Source organism: Bufo bufo, chromosome 4 (assembly GCF_905171765.1).
Source record: "Bufo bufo chromosome 4, aBufBuf1.1, whole genome shotgun sequence".
Classification (NCBI taxonomy): domain Eukaryota; kingdom Metazoa; phylum Chordata; class Amphibia; order Anura; family Bufonidae; genus Bufo; species Bufo bufo.
In genome coordinates, this window is record NC_053392.1 from 9326769 (window position 1) to 9347973 (window position 21205).

Here is a 21205-nt window from a genome sequence, read left to right on the forward strand (position 1 = left end):
CCGCCGATTGCGCCTTGCTGGGACCCATATCGAACTGCCTGGACTTCCTCCTTCTCCTCTGCACTTGCCACTCGGAATTTGGCGTAGACAGCTTGGCAGGATTAATTAGGATTTAGTACAGGGAACGGAGCCTCTCTCAAGTGTGTGCGCTCATGCCGGCAGTCAGCCACGCCCCCCCCCCCCCCCCCAACTTGTCTTTACTTGGTGTTATCTTATGCAGCTTTAGATCCATACAATTTACAGCAATAGTCTTGGGGTCCCAGCAGGTATTGGCAATATGTGGCTGGAATTATATCAATATATTCTGCATCTGAACATGAATCTGGCAGGTATCTATCTTCTGCTCTGTCTTGGGTTCTGCTTGGTTTGGGCCTGACTAGCTATGGAGGTACTTATCTTCCCTTGTATTTGGAATCTGTACTTACAGGACTGCTCGCAGGGAATGGTGGTTTCGTCCTGGAGATCTAGAAGTTCTGCAGTTGCTGCTTTCTTTTGTTCATCCAGCTGAGGTAAGGAACTCAGGCTGGGAAGGTTGCTTTAGGCCTCAGATTAGGCCTGAATCCTTTGTTGGGATCCCTGTTTCTCTGGGAGCTCCTATTCACACACAGCCTACCCCAGCAGGGGTGCTGGTGCACACTCACTAGAACTTTCTGTCCTCCCTCTGAAGTAAGAGTGGGCACATTCCACTCCTCCTCAGATGGGGGAAATGTCACGGATGGTGTACAGGAAACAAGATGATACAAATAACAAATGATGACTCACTGGATCCACAACTAAGGAACATAAAGGGAGACCCCTGCAATCGACCTGCCGCTCTCCCTTAATGCTCAGCCTATGCGACCACTCTAAAGGTGAATGGGCGCATATCCACGTACCTCGGCTATCTTAACCTGAAGGCCCTACAATAGTGAGGGGACACGACCACCGGCTCCCTACACAGACACGGAGGGAGTCAGGGTCCCCTGGATCCAGACAACAGAAAATCATAAATACAAAACAGCACTTATCTGAAGACAACTGAGAACTGGTAGCTGGGAGCTGAAGTCAGCATGCACACTCATTCCAGGAAGTAGTATCAGCCACACCCAACTACCTTATGGGGGAGAATATAAAGGGAGGTAATGAGTCTGACTGCATGACAGCTGAGATAGCCTAACGAGGTGAGGAACAGAAACCAAAACAAAGAAACTCAAGGGGGAGGATCTGAACGGCTCCTGTCAGAGCCTCTCAGCTGTCTGCTTGTGACAGTACCCCTCCCTCTAGGAGTGGACTCCGGACACTCAGGGCCCACCTTCTCAGGATGGGACCTATGGAAAGCCCTGATGAGGCGAGAGGCCTTAATGTCCGTCACTGGGAGCCACATCCTCTCCTCAGGACCATAACCCTCCCAATGAACGAGGTACTGGAGGGAACCGCGGACAAGACGAGAATCCACAATCCTAGAGACCTGAAATTCAAGATTCCCATCAACCATAATCGGAGGAGGAGGCAAAGGAGAAGGTACAATAGGTTGAACATAAGGTTTCAATAAGGACTTATGGAAAACATTATGGATCTTCCAAGTCTGAGGAAGATCAAGACGGTAGGCAACAGGATTGATGACAGACAGGATCTTGTAAGGCCCAATAAACCTAGGACCCAACTTCCAGGAGGGAACCTTCAATTTGATATTCTTGGTAGACAGCCACACCAAATCACCAACATTCAGGTCCGGACCAGGCATACGTCTCTTATCCGCCACACGCTTATATCTCTCACTCATATTCTTTAGATTATCCTGAATATTTTGCCAAATAGATGACAAAGACGAGGAGAATCTGTCCTCATCAGGCAAACCAGAAGAGCCCTCTCCAGAGAAAGTCCCAAACTGCGGATGAAACCCATATGCACCAAAAAATGGTGACTTATCAGAGGACTCCTGACGACGGTTATTTAAAGCAAACTCAGCAAGGGACAAAAACGAACACCAATCCTCCTGATTCTCCGCCACAAAACAGCGCAGATATTTCTCCAGATTCTGATTGACACGCTCTGTCTGGCCATTCGACTGCGGATGGAAAGCAGAAGAGAATGACAAGCGAACCCCCAAGCGAGAACAGAAAGCCTTCCAGAATCTGGAAACAAACTGCGTGCCCCTATCAGAGACTATGTCAGAAGGAATCCCATGCAATTTGACAATGTGGTCAACAAATGCCTGCGCCAGCGTCTTAGCATTGGGCAAACCGGGAAAAGGGATAAAGTGCACCATTTTGCTAAAACGGTCCACCACCACCAGAATCACAGACTTCCCCGAGGAACGAGGCAAGTCCGTTATGAAGTCCATGGACAGATGTGTCCAAGGACGGGAAGGAATGGGCAAAGGAAGGAGAGGACCTGATGGCCGTGAGTGAGGGACCTTGGCACGAGCGCAAGTCTCGCAAGCTGCCACAAAACCCTCAACTGACTTACGAAGCGCAGGCCACCAGAATCTCCGAGCAATGAGATCCAGTGTGGCTCTTGTCCCCGGGTGCCCAGCAAGGACCGTATCATGGTGTTCTTTAAAAATCTTGTGTCTCAAAGCGAGAGGCACAAACAACCTCCCAGGAGGACAAAGATCAGGAGCTTCTGACTGGGCTGCCTGCACCTCTGCCTCCAATTCAGGAAAAAGAGCAGAGACCACCACACCTTCAGCTAAAATGGGACCCGGGTCTTCAAAATTCCCACCTCCCGGGAAACAACGTGACAGGGCATCTGCCTTCACATTCTTAACCCCAGGGCGGAACGTAACAACAAAATTAAACCTTGAAAAGAACAAAGACCATCTGGCCTGTCTCGGGACGCTTGGCTGACTCCAAGTAGGCCAGATTTTTATGGTCAGTAAACACGGTAATAGGGTGTCTGGCTCCCTCTAGCCAATGGCGCCATTCCTCAAAAGCCAACTTGATGGCCAACAATTCCCTATCTCCCACATCATAATTTCTCTCTGCGGAGGAGAGCTTCTTTGAGAAAAAGGCACACGGTTGCCATTTGGCAGGAGAGGAACCCTGAGACAAGACCGCCCCCACCCCCACCTCAGAAGCATCAACCTCAACTATGAAGGGTAAGGAAACATCAGGTTGTACTAGGATGGGAGCGGAAGCAAAACTCTCCTTGATATCAGAAAAGGCCTTACGCGCCTCTACCGACCAGGAAGAAAAATCTACCCCCTTTCTGGTCATATCCGTGAGTGGTTTAACAACAGAGGAATAATTCAAAATAAATTTCCTGTAATAATTAGCAAAGCCCAAAAAACGCATCAGCGCCTTCTGATTCTCAGGAAGCTCCCACTCAAGCACAGCGCGGACCTTCTCGGGGTCCATGCGAAAACCAGAAGCGGAGACAAGAAACCCCAGAAATTGGATCTCTGGAACCGCAAACACACATTTTTCCAGTTTCGCGTATAATTTATTCTCCCGCAGGATGAGTAAGACCTGACATAAGTGTTCCTTATGAGTTTTGAAATCAGGAGAAAAAATCAAAATGTCATCCAAATACACTAATACAAATTTTCCCATTAAATGATAAAAAATGCTGTTGACGAAATGCTGAAAAACGGCTGGGGCATTCATCAAACCAAAAGGCATAACTAAATTCTCAAAATGGCCCTCAGGGGTATTGAAAGCCGTCTTCCATTCGTCTCCTTCTCTGACCCTAACCAGGTTGTATGCCCCTCTTAGGTCTAATTTGGAAAAGACTTTCGCCCCAACAACCTGGTTAAACAAATCTGGGATTAAAGGAAGCGGATACGGATCACGAATAGTGATACTGTTCAGCTCCCTGAAATCCAGACAAGGTCTTAAAGAACCATCTTTTTTCTTAACAAAGAAAAAACCAGCGGCAACAGGTGACTTTGAGGGTCGTATGTGTCCTTTTCTCAGACTCTCAGAGATATAAGCACGCATCGCGACCCTCTCAGGTTGGGAAAGATTGTATAAACGAGATTTAGGCAGCTTGGCACCTGGGATGAGATCAATAGGGCAATCATACTCCCTGTGCGGAGGCAAATCCTGAACTCCACTCTCACAGAAAACATCCAAAAATTCAGAGAGGAAAGGTGGTACAGTTTTAGTAGAAACCTCAGAAATAGATGTTATGAGGCAATTCTCTCTGCAAAAGTCACTCCAACCATTTATTTGCCTCGCTGGCCAATCAATGGTGGGGTTATGTTTAGAGAGCCAGGGTAGCCCCAACACTAGAGGAGTAGGCAAACCGCTAAGGACGAAACATGACACATCCTCAACATGAGTATCATTCACAATTAAACGGATATTGTGAACTATGCCCTTTAATGATTTCTGAGAAAGTGGAGCTGAATCAATAGAAAAAACAGGAATATTTTTTCGCAAAGTGCAAACCTGGAAACCATGAGTTATTGCAAATTGGTTATCAATGAGGTTGACAGCTGCTCCACTATCCACAAAAATCTCACAAAAAATGCTCTTGCTCTCTAGCGCCACCCTAGCAGGCAGGACAAAACGGGAACTACAAGCAAAAGACAATTCTTCAATTTCCGCCTCAACCCTGCCAATAGTAACAGACGGAATATTCTTAAAAGATTTCCTCCTTTTTGTCTCTTTATTACTCCCAGAAAACTGCCTGAATCTCCTAGAGGGACAAACATTTGCCAGATGATTTATACCTCCACAACAAAAGCAAACCCTCCCCTGCGGGCTGAATCCTCTATTGTCAGAGGCAATCAACCCCAGCTGCATGGGCTCCTGCTCAGAAGGGGCTGACAGCGACTGAGACCCCTGTGCACAGAATGACACCGGTGCACTGTCCCGGGACTGAGCATGACAAGAAGGAGAAATCTCTCCTCTTTCTCTAAGACGCCTGTCAATACGAACAGCCTGAGACATAGCAGAATTCAAGGAGGTAGGTCTTTCATGAAAGGCAAATGCATCTTTCAATCCCTCAGAAAGACCATAGCAAAATTGACTTCGGAGTGCAGCATCATTCCAACCCGTATCTGCTGCCCATCTCCGAAATTCTGAGCAGTATATCTCTGCGGATTGTTTACCCTGGCATAACAGACGTAGTCTAGACTCAGCCAGAGCAATACGATCCGGATCATCATATATCTGACCCAGGGCTAAAAAGAATTCATCCACTGAACGGAGGGGTTGTGCCCCCTCCGGCAGGGAAAAGGCCCAGGACTGAGCATTACCCCTGAGCAGCGATATAATGATCCCCACCCTCCGTTCTTCATCACCGGAAGAATGGGGAAGAAGGCGAAAATGGAGTTTGCAAGCCTCTCTAAAACGTACAAAATTCTCACTACCCCCGGAAAACGTATCCGGGAGCGAAATCTTAGGCTCAGCACAAACTCCATGAACGCAAGCTGAACCGGTCACTTGAAACTGAGAAAAAGTCTTACGGAGATCAGCTACCTCCAATGAAAGACCCTGGAAGCGTTCAGCCAAAAGTGAAACCGGATCCATGCTTGAGACGGTTTTGGTGGCTGATAATGTCACGGATGGTGTACAGGAAACAAGATGATACAAATAACAAATGATGACTCACTGGATCCACAACTAAGGAACATAAAGGGAGACCCCTGCAATCGACCTGCCGCTCTCCCTTAGTGCTCAGCCTATGCGACCACTCTAAAGGTGAATGGGCGCATATCCACGTACCTCGGCTATCTTAACCTGAAGGCCCTACAATAGTGAGGGGACACGACCACCGGCTCCCTACACAGACACGGAGGGAGTCAGGGTCCCCTGGATCCAGACAACAGAAAATCATAAATACAAAACAGCACTTATCTGAAGACAACTGAGAACTGGTAGCTGGGAGCTGAAGTCAGCATGCACACTCATTCCAGGAAGTAGTATCAGCCACACCCAACTACCTTATGGGGGAGAATATAAAGGGAGGTAATGAGTCTGACTGCATGACAGCTGAGATAGCCTAACGAGGTGAGGAACAGAAACCAAAACAAAGAAACTCAAGGGGGAGGATCTGAACGGCTCCTGTCAGAGCCTCTCAGCTGTCTGCTTGTGACAGGAAGCTAGCCTGAAATGGTCTATTCCAGTCTAGGTATACTAACTTTCCTACAGACTATCTGCTACATACTGCTGCCACCTGCTGGTGTACATGGAAATTACAGCAAATATATAAAATACAGATATAGGCATGGCAATGCACAGTGAGATTACACAGGATATTAACACATTCACATCTTAACATCATGAAGCTGGGTGACAGAGTTTCGTGACATACTCTGGGATGTTACAGATTCAGCTGCGGGATTGGAGTGCCACCAGTGCAGAGCTTGCTCAGGAATGGCAGCAGGCAGGTGTGAGCGCATCTGCACGCACAGTGAGGTGAAGACTTTTGGAAGATGGCCTGGTGTCAAGAAGGCCAGCAAAGAAGCCACTTCTCTCCAAAAAAAACATCAGGGACAGATTGATCTTCTGCAGAAAGTATGGTGAATGGACTGCTGAGGACTGGGGCAAAGTCATATTCTCCGATGAAGCCTCTTTCCGATTGTTTAGGGCATCTGGAAAAAGGCTTGTCCGGAGAAGAAAAGGTAAGCGCTACCATCAGTCCTGTGTCATGCCAACAGTAAAGCATCCTGAGACCATTCATGTGTGGGGTTGCTTCTCATCCAAGGGAGTGGGCTCACTCACAATTTTGCCCAAAAACACAGCCATGAATAAAGAATGGTACCAAAACACCCTCCAACAGCAACTTCTTCCAACAATCGAACAACAGTTTGGTGAAGAACAATGCATTTTCCAGCACGATGGAGCACCGTGCCATAAGGCAAAAGTGATAACTAAGTGGCTCGGGGACCAAAACGTTGACATTTTGGGTCCATGGCCTGGAAACTCCCCAGATCTTAATCCCATTGAGAACTTGTGGTCAATCCTCAAGAGGCGGGTGGACAAACAAAAACCCACTAATTCTGACAAACTCCAAGAAGTGATTATGAGAGAATGGGTTGCTATCAGTCAGGAATTGGCCCAGAAGGTGATTGAGAGCATGCCCAGTCGAATTGCAGAGGTCCTGAAAAAGAAGGGCCAGCACTGCAAATACTGACTCTTTGCATAAATGTCATGTAATTGTCGATAAAAGCCTTTGAAACGTATGAAGTGCGTGTAATTATATTTCACTACATCACAGAGACAACTGAAACAAAGATCTAAAAGCAGTTTAGCAGCAAACTTTGTGAAAACTAATATTTGTGTCATTCTCAAAATTTTGGGCTACGACTGTACACTCCATTTTAACAGAACCCATCCGTGTTAGATTTGCCCTTAACGAAGAAGTGTTTGCCCGTTTGCTGGTCAGTGACACCGACACCTGTTGCCTCCTGGGTGCAGACTTGCTTGCAAAAGTATGTGCCAGCATTTCATACCAGGAGGATGGCACTGTGAAACTAACAGGTGCCCTCAATGACCAGGAACTTTGTTTGTTGGCCGTTAGTGATAAAACACCCTGGTCCATGTTTATGTCATTATTCTCAGAACATGAAAGGAAGCCCTTCTTGTGGGACTGTCGGACTACCTGTGGGCTACTGGAATCACAGATGTTGGCAAGCTTCTAGTCCCTTCTGTGAAAGTGGTGATGAAAACTGGCACCCCACTTCCCAGGAAGATGCAGTATCTCTTGAGTATGGCACAGTCAGATGCCATATCTCAAACAGTCCGAGACTTTTTGAAAAAGGGGGTTATCAAGGAGATTGTATCCCCTTGTAACACTCCTTGGTACCCAGTGAAAAAGAAAAGTGAGAAGGGAAAAACCCACCCAGTACCGGATGGTACATGACCTACGTGCTGTCAATGAAGCAACAGTTTTAACACCCACATTGTGCCCAATCCACACGCCTTGTTGGCTCAGGTTCCCGCTACCTCTACCCACTACATTGTGATTGATTAGGCAAATGTTCTCTTTTCAGCACCACTACATCCAGACAGTTGGTATTTGTTTGCCTTCGCACATGAGGGTAAACAGCATACCTGGGTGGTACAGCCACGGGGGGGCCAGAACTTGCCCAGTATGAATACTGCAGCCATGTCACTCCTGTCCTTTTTTTAGCCGATCATGGCTGCAAGGTGAGAAATAAAAAGAAAAAATACCTTCAGTTTTGCTGCTTTACTGTTACCTTCCTGGGGTGAAACATCTTTCCCTGAATGTAAGAAGGCTGTGGAGGACATACCTTTGCCCAGGGCCTTGTTTCTTATTGCAATCCTTGGATACACAAGTTTGATGCAGCCTCTTTATGATTGTTTGTCTTTTAGTGCCTTCCACCTTATAGTTGAGGTGGTAGATGCCTTTATGCCCTAAAGCTGGCAATTTTGATACATTTAGATTATAGTGTACAGAAGTGAATGGCCATGCCTCAGCTGTCCTCACTGAACTGTATGGCCAGCAACAACGCCCTGTGGCATATTATTCAGCCCGACTTGACCCCGTGGCCAGAGGTGCCCCTTTCTGCATCAGAGCTGTAGCAGTTGTACAAGCCATGCTTGATAAAAGCTCTGAGATAGTCCTGAACCACAAAATCGATGTGCTTGCTCCTCATGATATTACATATTAAATCTTTTTGTTGCCCACCGTTTGAGAATGCAGTGTTCCATTTTGTTGCCTGACAATGTTACTGTCCAAAGGTGTAATACTTTGAATCCAGCCGCCCTGTTGCCTCTGGAACAAGGGGGAGGGAAGAGTTATTGCACTTAAAAAAACTTTTCTTCCAGATCCAGAGGAAGAGGCTCATGACTGTTTGCAGAAGGTGTCACAAGACACAGAGGGATTTGACCATGTGGTAGATCAGCCATTAGATAATCCAGATCATGTGCTCTTTGTGGATGGATAGAAGTATGGCCAGGATGTCAGGTACTACACAGGTTGGGCAGTGGTGACTCCACATGAGACTCTAAAGCAGAGTGCTTACCACCACACGTCTGCCCAAGAGCTAAAGACTTTGAAGATGGCTTGCAGATATGCAGAGGGAAAAACAGCCAACATTTACATTGATTTCAGGTATGTCTTTGAGATAGCCAAAGACTATGGTTCCATTTGGAAAGCCAGAGACTTCCTGGCCGCTTCAGCTAAACCCATCAAAAATGGGAAAGCGGTGAGGCCTCTGATGGAAGCCCTCATGTTGCCAACTCGAGTGGTGGTGATAAAAACGAAAGGCCACTGTAAAACAGACTAAGAGGAGGCAAAGGGAAAAGCCTGGACAGAACAGGCGGCAAAAACGGTTGCCAAATTGCCTAGGCAGACCCCTGCCTTAGTGGACATAGCTCAGGTCCCTGAAATAACTCCTCCTGTCTCCCTGGAAATTCTTAAGACCTTACAGAACCAGGCGGGGAAGGAGGAAAGGGACCAGTGGATGTCAAAAGGAGGAACTGATAATGAGGAAGGCCTAATACAGTTCCAAGGGAAACTATGCCTTCCCAGGTCCCTCTAACCCACCATGGCACAGGCAACCCATGGAGTGACGCACCAGTCAAAAAAACAAAACAATATGTAGTATGTCCCAGGGTTCAGCACTGTAGGAGCCAGATATACTCAAGGATGTATGATTTGTGCCCAGAACAACAAGGGCAAGGTGGTTAAGGTACCCCAGAAATACACGCCTCGCCCCTTGTATCCATCTTAATGCTTGCAGACTACATTCAACTACCCAAGGTAGGCGTGAATGAGTATGTATTGGTGTGTAATGACTTGTTTTCAGGATGGCCAGAAGAAAACCCTAAAGCTAAGGCCACCGCCTAGAAGACAGCAAAGAAGATTATGGCCGAGGTTGTATGCAGGTATGGGGTACCTGAGATCATTGAAAGTGACACAGGTGTTCCCTTTGCAGGTGAAGTGATGCAGGAGATGATGAAGGCTTTGGGTGTACAACACGCCTTACATGCTTACGTACCATCCACAAAGCAGCAGTAGGGTAGGAAAAAAAAAAAACGAACGGGACACTAAAGTTAAAGATTCAAAAAGCCATTGCAAAGACTGGTAAGCCATGGACAGAGTGCCTGCTGGTAGCCCTATTTTTAGTAAGGTATACCCCTAACTGTAAGACAGGCCTTAGTCCCTATAGGGTCCTTTTTGAGTCAGTCCCTAGGACAGGATTGTATTTCCCACAGCAGCTCCAGATGCAACATGGTTGTCTGACAGATTATGTGATCGGTTTGCACAAGCATTTGACTAAAATACATTCTCGAGTTTTTGCTTCACTTTCAGATGCTGAAAAAGTACCAGGAACCCACCCACTTGTGGAGATTGGGTGGTGGTAAAAAGACACGCCTAATTGGATCTACCCCAGTCATTGCAAGAAAGTGTTGAGTCCGGAGACTGGAAAGGATGGTGTTCCTTGTTCCCCCTTGTGCGGCTGTTGATCCTGACTCAAAGAATATGGATCATAAATGAGATAGTAAAAATAGGTTTCTGGGCCGTGAAAAAGTTGTGTAAAAGGAAGAACAAAGCGGTTACAGTCCGATACTTCCAGCCCAGTGATCCATTGATAGTATGGCCCAAAGATTCTCAGTATTAATCATTTTTATGTTCAAGTTCTCGATTATTGTGAAGACTGAAACCCAACTAAGCATCCACCACTCAACATCGCCCCCATATATTCTGTATTAGGGATAGGTGAGAATCTGACTTCCCATTGTATAAGTCCATTACGAGGGAGCCTATCCAATTCCAAAGTGGTGAAACAACCAACAGGTACAATGGGACAGATTGTAGAACCTACTCAGATTAGGGACAGCGTCCGGCCAATTGAAATAGCTTCAAAAGGGCGGACTGTTGAGGATGTCATGATATTAATGTGAAGCTATTCTGAGGATGTCATGATATTAATGTGAAGCCATTACAATATGGCGCTGGCACCTAGATGTTTACATAGTTTACATACCAAAGTTTGTAAAATAATGCACAATGCGCAGAAGCCAAGTGTTCTCTCTTTTCTTGTTTTTGTATTTTAGCCAATGAAACAATGGCATGAGCCTCAGTAGAGGAACGCCCTCTCTGATGATATAAAAACTGCTTAACTTCCTGTAATAAAGGAGTTTTGATACTTGGTATCAGTTTGGTTCTTCCGTGCACGATAAACTAACAGCTTGTAATTTGGAGCAGGCAGCCAATAAGACAGTACAGCTGTCACTACCTGCCCTGTGAGAGATCTGAGAAGATCGGATAGACTTGCAGCACATGAATCTATCTGACAGGTCTTTCTGTGTCTCCCTTCTGTTTGTTGTGGGCAGGATCTGTAACGGGGCGCCAAAGGCGCACTCGGTCTCCCATCAGCCACAGACCTGCTGCTTAGCTTCGGGAGCGAGGATCTGTGTTTGGCCTCGTTCCCAGGGCGGCTTTGCTAGCTGGGAGGCTCCCTGCTCCTAGGTCTGCCTTGAGCGCCGAGCTGATCACTCGGCTCTCGACTTGTTTGTCTGTCGGTCATGTGACACTGGCCACGTCACATGACCTTGACTCCCCACTATATATACAGGCGGCCTGCTGGCTACAGGTTGCCTGTGATTTTCGTCCTATAGGCTGTGTACTTTAATGTTATTAAGCGACCTCTGGAATTGAACCTCGATCCGCCTCTTGACACCTCTTCTGCCTGCTGTCTGTACCTTGACGCTACCTTTCGGATTTTGACCTTGGCTTGTTTACGGATTTGTATTTGCCTCTTCCCTTGTTCTGACGTGACCTCCTGGACTGACCTTGGCTAGTTGACCCGCCTCGCCTTCCGTTTTTGTTCTACCTCTTGTCCGCTTATTGTTACTTCTCAGTGGCTGTCCTCTTCCCTGCTGTCTCTTTCTCTCTGCTTGCACTTAGTAGGTTAGGGACTGTCGCCGAGTTGCGCTCCATCACCTAGGGCGGGTGGTGCAAGTAGGCAGGGACAGGGGACCAGGTGGCAGCTCAGGGGGTGCACCTCCGCTCTATCTTGATACCCGTTACTCTACCCGTGACAGGATCCCACCTCTCCACAGGTTCTGCTCGTTAGCTGTTTAAGAGGCTTTATTTAAGTCCGCCTCATACTGCTGACTTTGCGGTTGATATTTTCCTTCTGGAGTTCTATACTGGTTGTTTGTGGATCCTCTACTTCCCGCTCGTCTCAAGCTAAGTTCTCCTGTCTCCTTTGTGCGTATGTTGCTGCTAGGTCTCAGGGAGACGCTGGTCCCTTCACGGTGGAAGGTACTGGCTGTCTCATTCCCCACTCCCTAAGTTAGGGTTTGCTACAGTGTCAGCAGGGCTTAGGTTCCAGCGTATGAGTTCATTCACCATCAGGACTTGCTCATACTGTCAGCAGTCAGGGAGAGGCTCAGGGATTGTTAGGAGGTTACCATTCCCTCCTCCCTAGCTTTGGGGCCTAGTCTGTTTACTTGGTGTTCCTCTTATCCCCACTTGTCGTGACAACAGCTTATGTGCATCCTAAACACTGCCATTCCCCTCCTTCTGTGCACAGAACGACCTAAAGAGTGATTTGGACACTCGCCGTCTACAGGTTTGTTCAGTGCTACTCTGACTTTGAAACAATCATTTGTATGCCAAACTGGAGAAATTCCTAATTGAATGCTATGTGTTGCCTTTCTTGGCATCTATTATGTCTACTGGAGGGATAAAGATGGATCCTGAGAATGTCTCAGCCTTAGAGATGACCGAATTTCTTGAAATTCGTTTTGGGTCTGTTTCGAATGAATCAGTCAGAAAATGTAATTCAAGTACAAATAAGTTCAACCTGAATCAAAATTGCTCCAACTGGCCTCAAAATCTGTGTATGACACTCAGGGGTCTCTTAGGGCTCATATTGTTTCTCTCAAGTCTTTGTTGGCGTAAGGTCAATGAAATACGTATAGCTGGACGTCTGGCTCATAGCCTTCTCGTGGTTTGTGTAGACACTGTTTGCCGCCCTAAATGTGACATCCAATTTCAGTATAGCATTGATTACTATGCGGCATTCTTATCAGACGATCCATCTGTGCAGAGGTTTACCTCTGTGCACCTCTTGCTGTCATTCCAGTTTGCCATTGTCCTCACAACCACCAGGACACACAATTTTGAACAGTGCTGACATCTCAACTAGACACATAGAGGTCTACTGCAGTGATAAACTAAGGCCTCTCAGTTCAAGGATTCTGTCCCTCTCAGTTTGTGACAAGTGGTGATAGCTGGCACATCGATGAACAGGAGGCATCAAACAATCACCCCACATAACTTTATCCAATTTTTTAGGTTTCGTGTAGCAAAAAAAACCTTTCCTTTCAATCTGACATGCCACAGATTGGAGTATAACTTGGATAATAGCTCTTGGAAGGAGAGCTAATTTGCAAATCCTTTTCCCCAGAAACCCAGAAGAGCATTGTCAGGACTATAAGACTCCTCACGCCTACTAGGAGCTTTCCATAAATAAGTAGTTCTCCTGGATTCTGAACATCACCTCTGAATAAGCTAAGTCAGTTCTCTCTGCTCTGAGGAGGGCCAATCACCTGTGACTGTCTGCAGGTGAGATGCATGCTACAAGGCCTGTTTAAATGGTCTGTGGTTAGGTCTCATCCACCCTGGTAAGAGAGATCACAATATTTCATAAACAGCTTGAAGCTCAACAGTTGAAAATATCTTTCACGGTCTTAGGTACCAAAATGTCATCCAAATATCTTTATTATGGTTCTGCCATCTTTTATACTTGTCAATCCAATGTCACATAATGTACAGAGCATGATGATGGGGGTGACTGTGTCAGGAACCTTTATGTAGGCCCTGTTCTGTGGAGGTAACACAACTAGAATGGCCTCATGTTGTCTTAGGTTTCCTTACATCATTCTCAGCCCCTTCAGTACTACACGATTGTGGGGTCTGAAGGGTCTCCGACTACTACTGTGAGGACGCCGCGTGTAATTAGTCTATTATAATATAGGGACATCAATATCTGATCTTCATAGAAGAAGATAAAGAAGAAGGAACTGAGTAGAAAACACATTGGGGGGACATTTATCAATAATGGCGTCATTTACAAATCAAAAGTGGTGATTTGTGTTACCTCATATATCACAAGGCGCACGCCACTTGTAAAATGTGACTTTTGTCATTGTTTTGTTTTTGTTGAATGATAATTTACTGACTGTAATATGCGCCAATTTGTCAGCCCCGCCCACTTTGACATTTATAACTCATTTGTGCTGTGATGCCTTCTTTATGAGGAAAACAGTTGATTTTGTGCAAATTAAAATGCCTTTTTGGCACATTTTACGCCATAATTCTGGCGCAACATGCTTAGTAAATGTCCCCCATTAACTCTACAATCATTTACTAAAAAGGTAAAACCACAGAGCTTTTTTTATCCACAGAAGAAAATGTCGGCAGTGGTGTTAAAGCTGCTCTCAATCAGAGCCAAATATATTTGCTCTACTGCTCCAAATTGTCTTAATCCTGGATTTTACATGCATGGAAGAAACAACACTGACACCAGGCAGGGTCAAAGCAGTCATCGTTTTATTACAGGAAGTTAAGTCGTTTATGTATCATCAGAGAGGGCGTTCCTCTACTGAGGCTCGTGACATTGTTTCATTGGCTAAAATATAAAAACAGGAAAAAAGATAACACTTGGCGTCTGAGCATTGTGCATTATTTTACAAACTTTAGTATGTGAACTGTGTAAACATCTTGGGACCAGCGCCATATTGTAATGGCTTCACATTAATATCAGTACAGAATACATCATGTGTGACACATCTGGGAGGAGGGTCCTCTTGGATAGGCGAAACCTTCGTGCTTTGTTCCCTGCTTGAATAAATAAGGCGTTGTCCGGAGCTGGAGGATATGAGGGCCATCTTTACTGATCAAGAATGATATCCACATCTCTATCAGTGGATTATCTCTCCCGTTAGCATCACACGTAGGTTTTCATGGCAGTTTTTCTAGCTGTGTTTTCAGTTATGGTGGTCCCTTTGTTGGGATCATAGAAGCAGAAGCTTATAAAAACAAGGTCTCAGAGAAATAAAAGGTAAATAATAACTAAATAAAATAAATATCAACTCACTTCGCTGGGGGTTGTCTTTTTGTGATGTAAAGGTGACAAAAAATTGTTTATTTAGCACAGTTTTTATTTTTTATTTTTTACGGTGTTCATCTGAAGGGTTAGGTCAAGTGATATTTTTATAGAGAAGGTCGATACGAACGCGGCGATACCAAATATGTATACTTTTTTTTATTTATGTAAGTTTTACACAATAACAGCTTTTTTAAAACAAAAAAAATGATGTTTTAGTGTCTCCATATTCTGAGCCATATTTTTTTTATTTTTTGGGCGATTGTCTCAGGTAGGGGCTCATTTTTTGCGGGATGAGGTGACAGATTGGTACTATTTTGGTGGGCAAACGCCTTTTTGATCGCTCGCTGTTGAACTTTTTGTGATGTAAGGTGACAAAAATGGTTTATTTAGCACAGTTTTTTTTTTTTTTTTTACGGTGTCCATCTGAGGGGTTAGGTCATGTGATATGTTTATAGAGCCGGTCGATACGCACGCGGCGATACCTAATATGTCAATTTTTTTTTCCCCCTATTTTTTACTAATTTTTTTAACTTTATTTGGGGAAAATTACGTTTTTGTTTATTTTTACTTGAAACTTTTAATTTTTGGGGGGGGGGGGACTTTATTTTTTCAACTTTTTTTTTCACTTTATTTTTTGTCCCACTTTGGGACTTGAACTTTTGGGGGTCTGATCCTTTACAACGCATTACAATACTTCTGTATTGGAATGCATTGGCTGTATGAGTAATACAGTGAGTATTACTCATACAGCTTCCGGCCTGTGAGATCCAGGGGGCTGGATCTCACAGGCTCTTCACCGGAAGGCAGCACGATGCCTTCCTTAGGCATTGCGCTTCCTTCCATGCCATCGGATCCCCCCTACAGCCGCATGGGGACCCGATGGCACCTCCTCCCGCCGCCACCGCAACCGCAGGAAAAGCCGCAAACCGCAGGTCTGAATTGACCTGCGGTTTGTGCCGATCGCCAACATGGGGGGGTCACGGGACCCCCCCCCCGCGCATTTAGCCGAGGTGCCTGCTCAATGATTTGAGCAGGGACCGGCTTCCGATCACCACCCGCCGTGCGGCAGTGATCAGAAATACACAGGGCGTACAGGTACGCCCTGTGTCCTTAAGTACCAGGACTTCAGGGTGTACCTGTACGCCCTGTGTCCTGAAGAGGTTAATAATAATATCTTTTTTGTAGCAGTATCATTTTTTATTATCATCTATTTTTTATCATCTATCATCAACTTAATCACTCTTTATTTATCAATTATCCATTTCATTGTGTACTCTCGAGACAATCACCACACACCATATTTTGAGGGCCTATGTCTAAGCGTATCTATATGGAGCCTTTGTACCTATATAGACTCCATGTTGTATATATACTCCTGTTTTAAGTGAGGGCATCTCATTTTGTGGCCATTTGGGTTTTTCCTATGTTTTAAAAAAAATTCCTATAATATATATTTTATGAAAACATTTTTTTTTATTATTATTATATATATTTTTTCGTTGATTAGATTAGCCTATGCATAGGTGTGTATTTATATATCATTGTTGATCAATATGTTCTTTATTGTTTTTAAATATTATCTGCTCCTGAGGAAGGGGGTATTAGTACAAGTAGCCCCCAAAACGCGTTGAGCCGCATATTACTGAATAAAAGAGATTTACCAGAAGCCCTGGATGTGTGTGCTGCCGTGAATCTCCACCATGCTACATGCGATCCTGGCCGGGGGGGTTTAACGTCCCAGGTGTCTTGAGCTTTATCCTGGAGACAACACCCCAGCGAAGTGAGTTGATATTTATTTTATTTACTTATTATTTACCTTTCATTTCTCTTAGACCTTCTTGTTTCTATAAGCTTCTGCTTCTATTATGCCAACAAAGGGACCACCATTTCTAATCCCCTGGGTGCTTATCTAAGCAGAAGGGACTACCGTTTCCCCATGTACAGTACAGACCAAAAGTTTGGACACACCTTCTCATTCAAAGACTTTTCTTTATTTTCATGACTATGAAAATTGTAGATTCACACTGAAGGCATCAAAACTATGAATTAACACATGTGGAATTATATACGTGGCCAAAAGTTTTGAGAATTACATAAATATTGGAAACTGGAATAGTTGCTGCTTAAGTTTTTATAATAGCAATTTGCATATACTCCAGAATGTTATGAAGAGTGATCAGATGAATTGCATAGTCCTTCTTTGCCATGAAAATGAACTTAATCCCAAAAAAACCTTTCCACTGCATTTCATTGCTGTCATTAAAGGACCTGCTGAGATCATTTCAGTAGTCGTCTTGTTAACTCAGGTGAGAATGTTGACGAGCACAAGGCTGGAGATCATTATGTCAGACTGGGTTAAAATGGCAGACTTGACATGTTAAAAGGAGGGTGATGCTTGAAATCATTGTTCTTCCATTGTTAACCATGGTGACCTGCAAAGAAACACGTGCAGCCATCATTGCGTTGCATAAAAATGGCTTCACAGGCAAGGATATTGTGGCTACTAAGATTGCACCTCAATCAACAATTTATAGGATCATCAAGAACTTCAAGGAAAGAGGTTTAATTCTTGTTAAGAAGGCTTCAGGGCGTCCAAGAAAGTCCAGCAAGCGCCAGGATCGTCTCCTAAAAAGGATTCAGCTGCGGGATCGGAGTGCCACCAGTGCAGAGCTTGCTCAGGAATGGCAGCAGGCAGGTGTGAGCGCATCTGCACGCACAGTGAGGCGAAGACTTTTGGAAGATGGCCTGGTGTCAAGAAGGGCAGCAAAGAAGCCACTTCTCTCCAAAAAAAACATCAGGGACAGATTGATCTTCTGCAGAAAGTATGGTGAATGGACTGCTGAGGACTGGGGCAAAGTCATATTCTCTGATGAAGCCGCTTTCCGATTGTTTGGGGCATCTGGAAAAAGGCTTGTCCGGAGAAGAAAAGGTGAGCACTACCATCAGTCCTGTGTCATGCCAACAGTAAAGCATCCTGAGACCATTCATGTGTGGGGTTGCTTCTCATCCAAGGGAGTGGGCTCACTCACAATTTTGCCCAAAAACACAGCCATGAATAAAGAATGGTACCAAAACACCCTCCAACAGCAACTTCTTCCAACAATCGAACAACAGTTTGGTGAAGAACAATGCATTTTCCAGCACGATGGAGCACCGTGCCATAAGGCAAAAGTGATAACTAAGTGGCTCGGGGACCAAAACGTTGACATTTTGGGTCCATGGCCTGGAAACTCCCCAGATCTTAATCCCATTGAGAACTTGTGGTCAATCCTCAAGAGGCGGGTGGACAAACAAAAACCCACCAATTCTGACAAACTCCAAGAAGTGATTATGAAAGAATGGGTTGCTATCAGTCAGGAATTGGCCCAGAAGTTGATTCAGAGCATGCCCAGTCGAATTGCAGAGGTCCTGAAAAAGAAGGGCCAACACTGCAAATACTGACTCTTTGCATAAATGTCATGTAATTGTCGATAAAAGCCTTTGAAACATATGAAGTGCGTGTAATTATATTTCACTACATCACAGAAACAACTGAAACAAAGATCTAAAAGCAGTTTAGCAGAAAACTTTGTGAAAACTAATATTTGTGTCATTCTCAAAACTTTTGGCCACAACTGTACATAACAAACAAGTGTGAAACAACTGAAAATGTCATATTCTAGGTTCTTCAAAGTAGCCACCTTTTGCTTTGATTACTGCTTTGCACACTCTTGGCATTCTCTTCATGAGCTTCAAGAGGTAGTCCCCTGAAATGGTTTTCACTTCACAGGTGTGCCCTGTCAGGCTTAATAAGTGGGATTTCTTGCCTTATAAATGGGGTTGGGACCATCAGTGGCGTTGAGGAGAAGTCAGGTGGATACACAGCTGATAGTCCTACTGAATAGACTGTTAGAATTTGTATTATGGCAAGACAAAAGCAGCTAAGTAAAGAAAAACGAGTGGCCATCATTACTTTAAGAAATGAAGGTCAGTCAGTCAGCTGAAAAATTGGGAAAACTTTGAAAGTAAGGGCTATTTGACCATGAAGGAGTGTGATGGGGTGCTGCACCAGATGACCTGGCCTCCACAGTCACCGGACCTGAACCCAATCGAGATGGTTTGGGGTGAGCTGGACCGCAGAGTGAAGGCAAAAGGGCCAACAAGTGCTAAGCATCTCTGGGAACTCCTTCAAGACTGTTGGAAGACCATTTCAGGGGACTACCTCTTGAAGCTCATCAAGAGAATGCCAAGAGTGTGCAAAGCAGTAATCAAAGCAAAAGGTGGCTACTTTGAAGAACCTAGAATATGACATATTTTCAGTTGTTTCACACTTGTTTGTTATGTATATAATTCCACATGTGTTAATTCATAGTTTTGATGCCTTCATAGTCATGAAAATAAAGAAAACTCTTTGAATGAGAAGGTGTGTCCAAACTTTTGGTCTGTACTGTATGTCCATCTCATCTTGTATTTATATGCGTGTAATTTGGGTACTTGCCCCTATAGGTTTATATATAATTTTCCATCTGACTGGGCACCCACGGGTAAATTTTCACCACCTGTCATTCCCTGCTACCATCATCAAGGGACCACTGATTATTTAGAGACTGGCGCTACACCAGTCCACCTGCTCCTCTTTTCCCTTTTCTCTTCCCCATCCCATCTCCCCTATACCAATGTGACAGTGTGTAAACGTCTAGCCTAGACTTTTGCCACCTTTTCACTGTCATCTTTTTCGCCTGTCTCTTACATCCTGTTAGTCAATGAAGACCATTGATGGGTGGGTCTGGTAATGTAGCCAGGTTTAGGATGGTAGAATTGTACAAGCAATGAGGCCAGTTAGAGGCAGCAGTATAATAAGGACTTTGGAGAAGATGTTCTACAGACATTGTATTAGTAAACTGTATGTTTCCAGCACATTTCTGAAAATGGTGGCCAAAACCTTTAACTTCTGAATATGTTTCTGGGTTGTGAGAGGAAAGCGGAAACCCACGCAAACACAGGGAGAACATACAAACCATGCAGATGTTGTCCTTGGTCAGATGAATACCCAGGAACCCAGTGCTGCAAGGTAATGTATTACACCCACAGATTATCTGACCAATTTCTATCCAATCAGATCAATACTTGGTGTTGTAAGGGATTAGGTAGCGGGTCATCACTGACCCAGTGCAGGCCTAATACCGGGCACCAAACTCAACATCAGGCCGTAACTCTTGAAGTGCTCTCACAGGCTCCAAGCAGATGACCTGTTCCCAGGCTGAGAAAGCAAGGTGTGTCTGGGCTCCTGAATACTAATTAATATGTACAGCCCAAGACCCGGACTGTCCGGATGGAGTGGGGGCCCCACCCTTGTCTCCCCACTCCAGCAAAACAGGCCCTGAAAGCAGGTTTTTAACAAACCCTAACAGACAACAGCAGATCGCTGCCATTCACATATCCTGGTTGCTTAATAAAACCATGAAGTGAGAAACCTTGGACAAATATATACTCCATCCACCACTTCTCAAGTCACTCTGTCATAGTGTGTATAACAAAAGATGTGTGTGTGTGTGTAAATGGGCAGCTAACCAATGATTGGTCAGAAAATCTGTTGGTGTAGTACAGGCCTAACAGCGCTGATCAGTAAAGGTCCCTTCTATGGGACGACAAAGCAGAAGATTATTGGGAAGGAAGCGTTCCTTCTCGACAATCTGCTGCTTGCTGGTGGAGGAGACCAGTGCCTTTACATTCAGCGATCTCCTCCAGAGTATGGGGAGGAGTGATCACTAATGCTATCGATCTTCCCCATAATGACTCGTCGTTTCCCGGCAGCAGATTCTGTTTATGCACAAACGATCGGATGACCCGATGAACGACCATTATGCTTGTTTATCGGGTAATCAGCGGTACATTTACACCGCTTCATAAGCATTCCTATGAACAGTCATTAGCTATTATGTTTTAGATTCTCACCCGTGTAAAGGGCCCTGAAGCCACCATGCTCAGAGGTTAGCATTACTGCAAATTCAGTTTATTGTTTACGTCTCTTCCATCACCGTTATCTTTATATAATGCACCAATCGCCATCAAATATCGATATGTCCACATATTTTATATAAAAGTCTCCATGGATTGTCCTTCCCCTCACACTATGTCCCTCTGCATTGTCCTGCAGTGTGGGTGGAGGTATGAATACAGTAAGAAGAAGCAAGGTCCATG

At 44.9% G+C, this 21205-nt stretch overlaps 1 protein-coding gene across 1 annotated transcript in view; it reads right to left on the minus strand.

Moving 5' to 3' along the window:
- The window catches only part of LOC120998305 (gastrula zinc finger protein XlCGF26.1-like), a 4064644-nt gene that overhangs the window by 1845110 nt on the left and 2198329 nt on the right, over nucleotides 1-21205 (minus strand). The gene's annotated exons all lie outside the window — the stretch shown is intronic.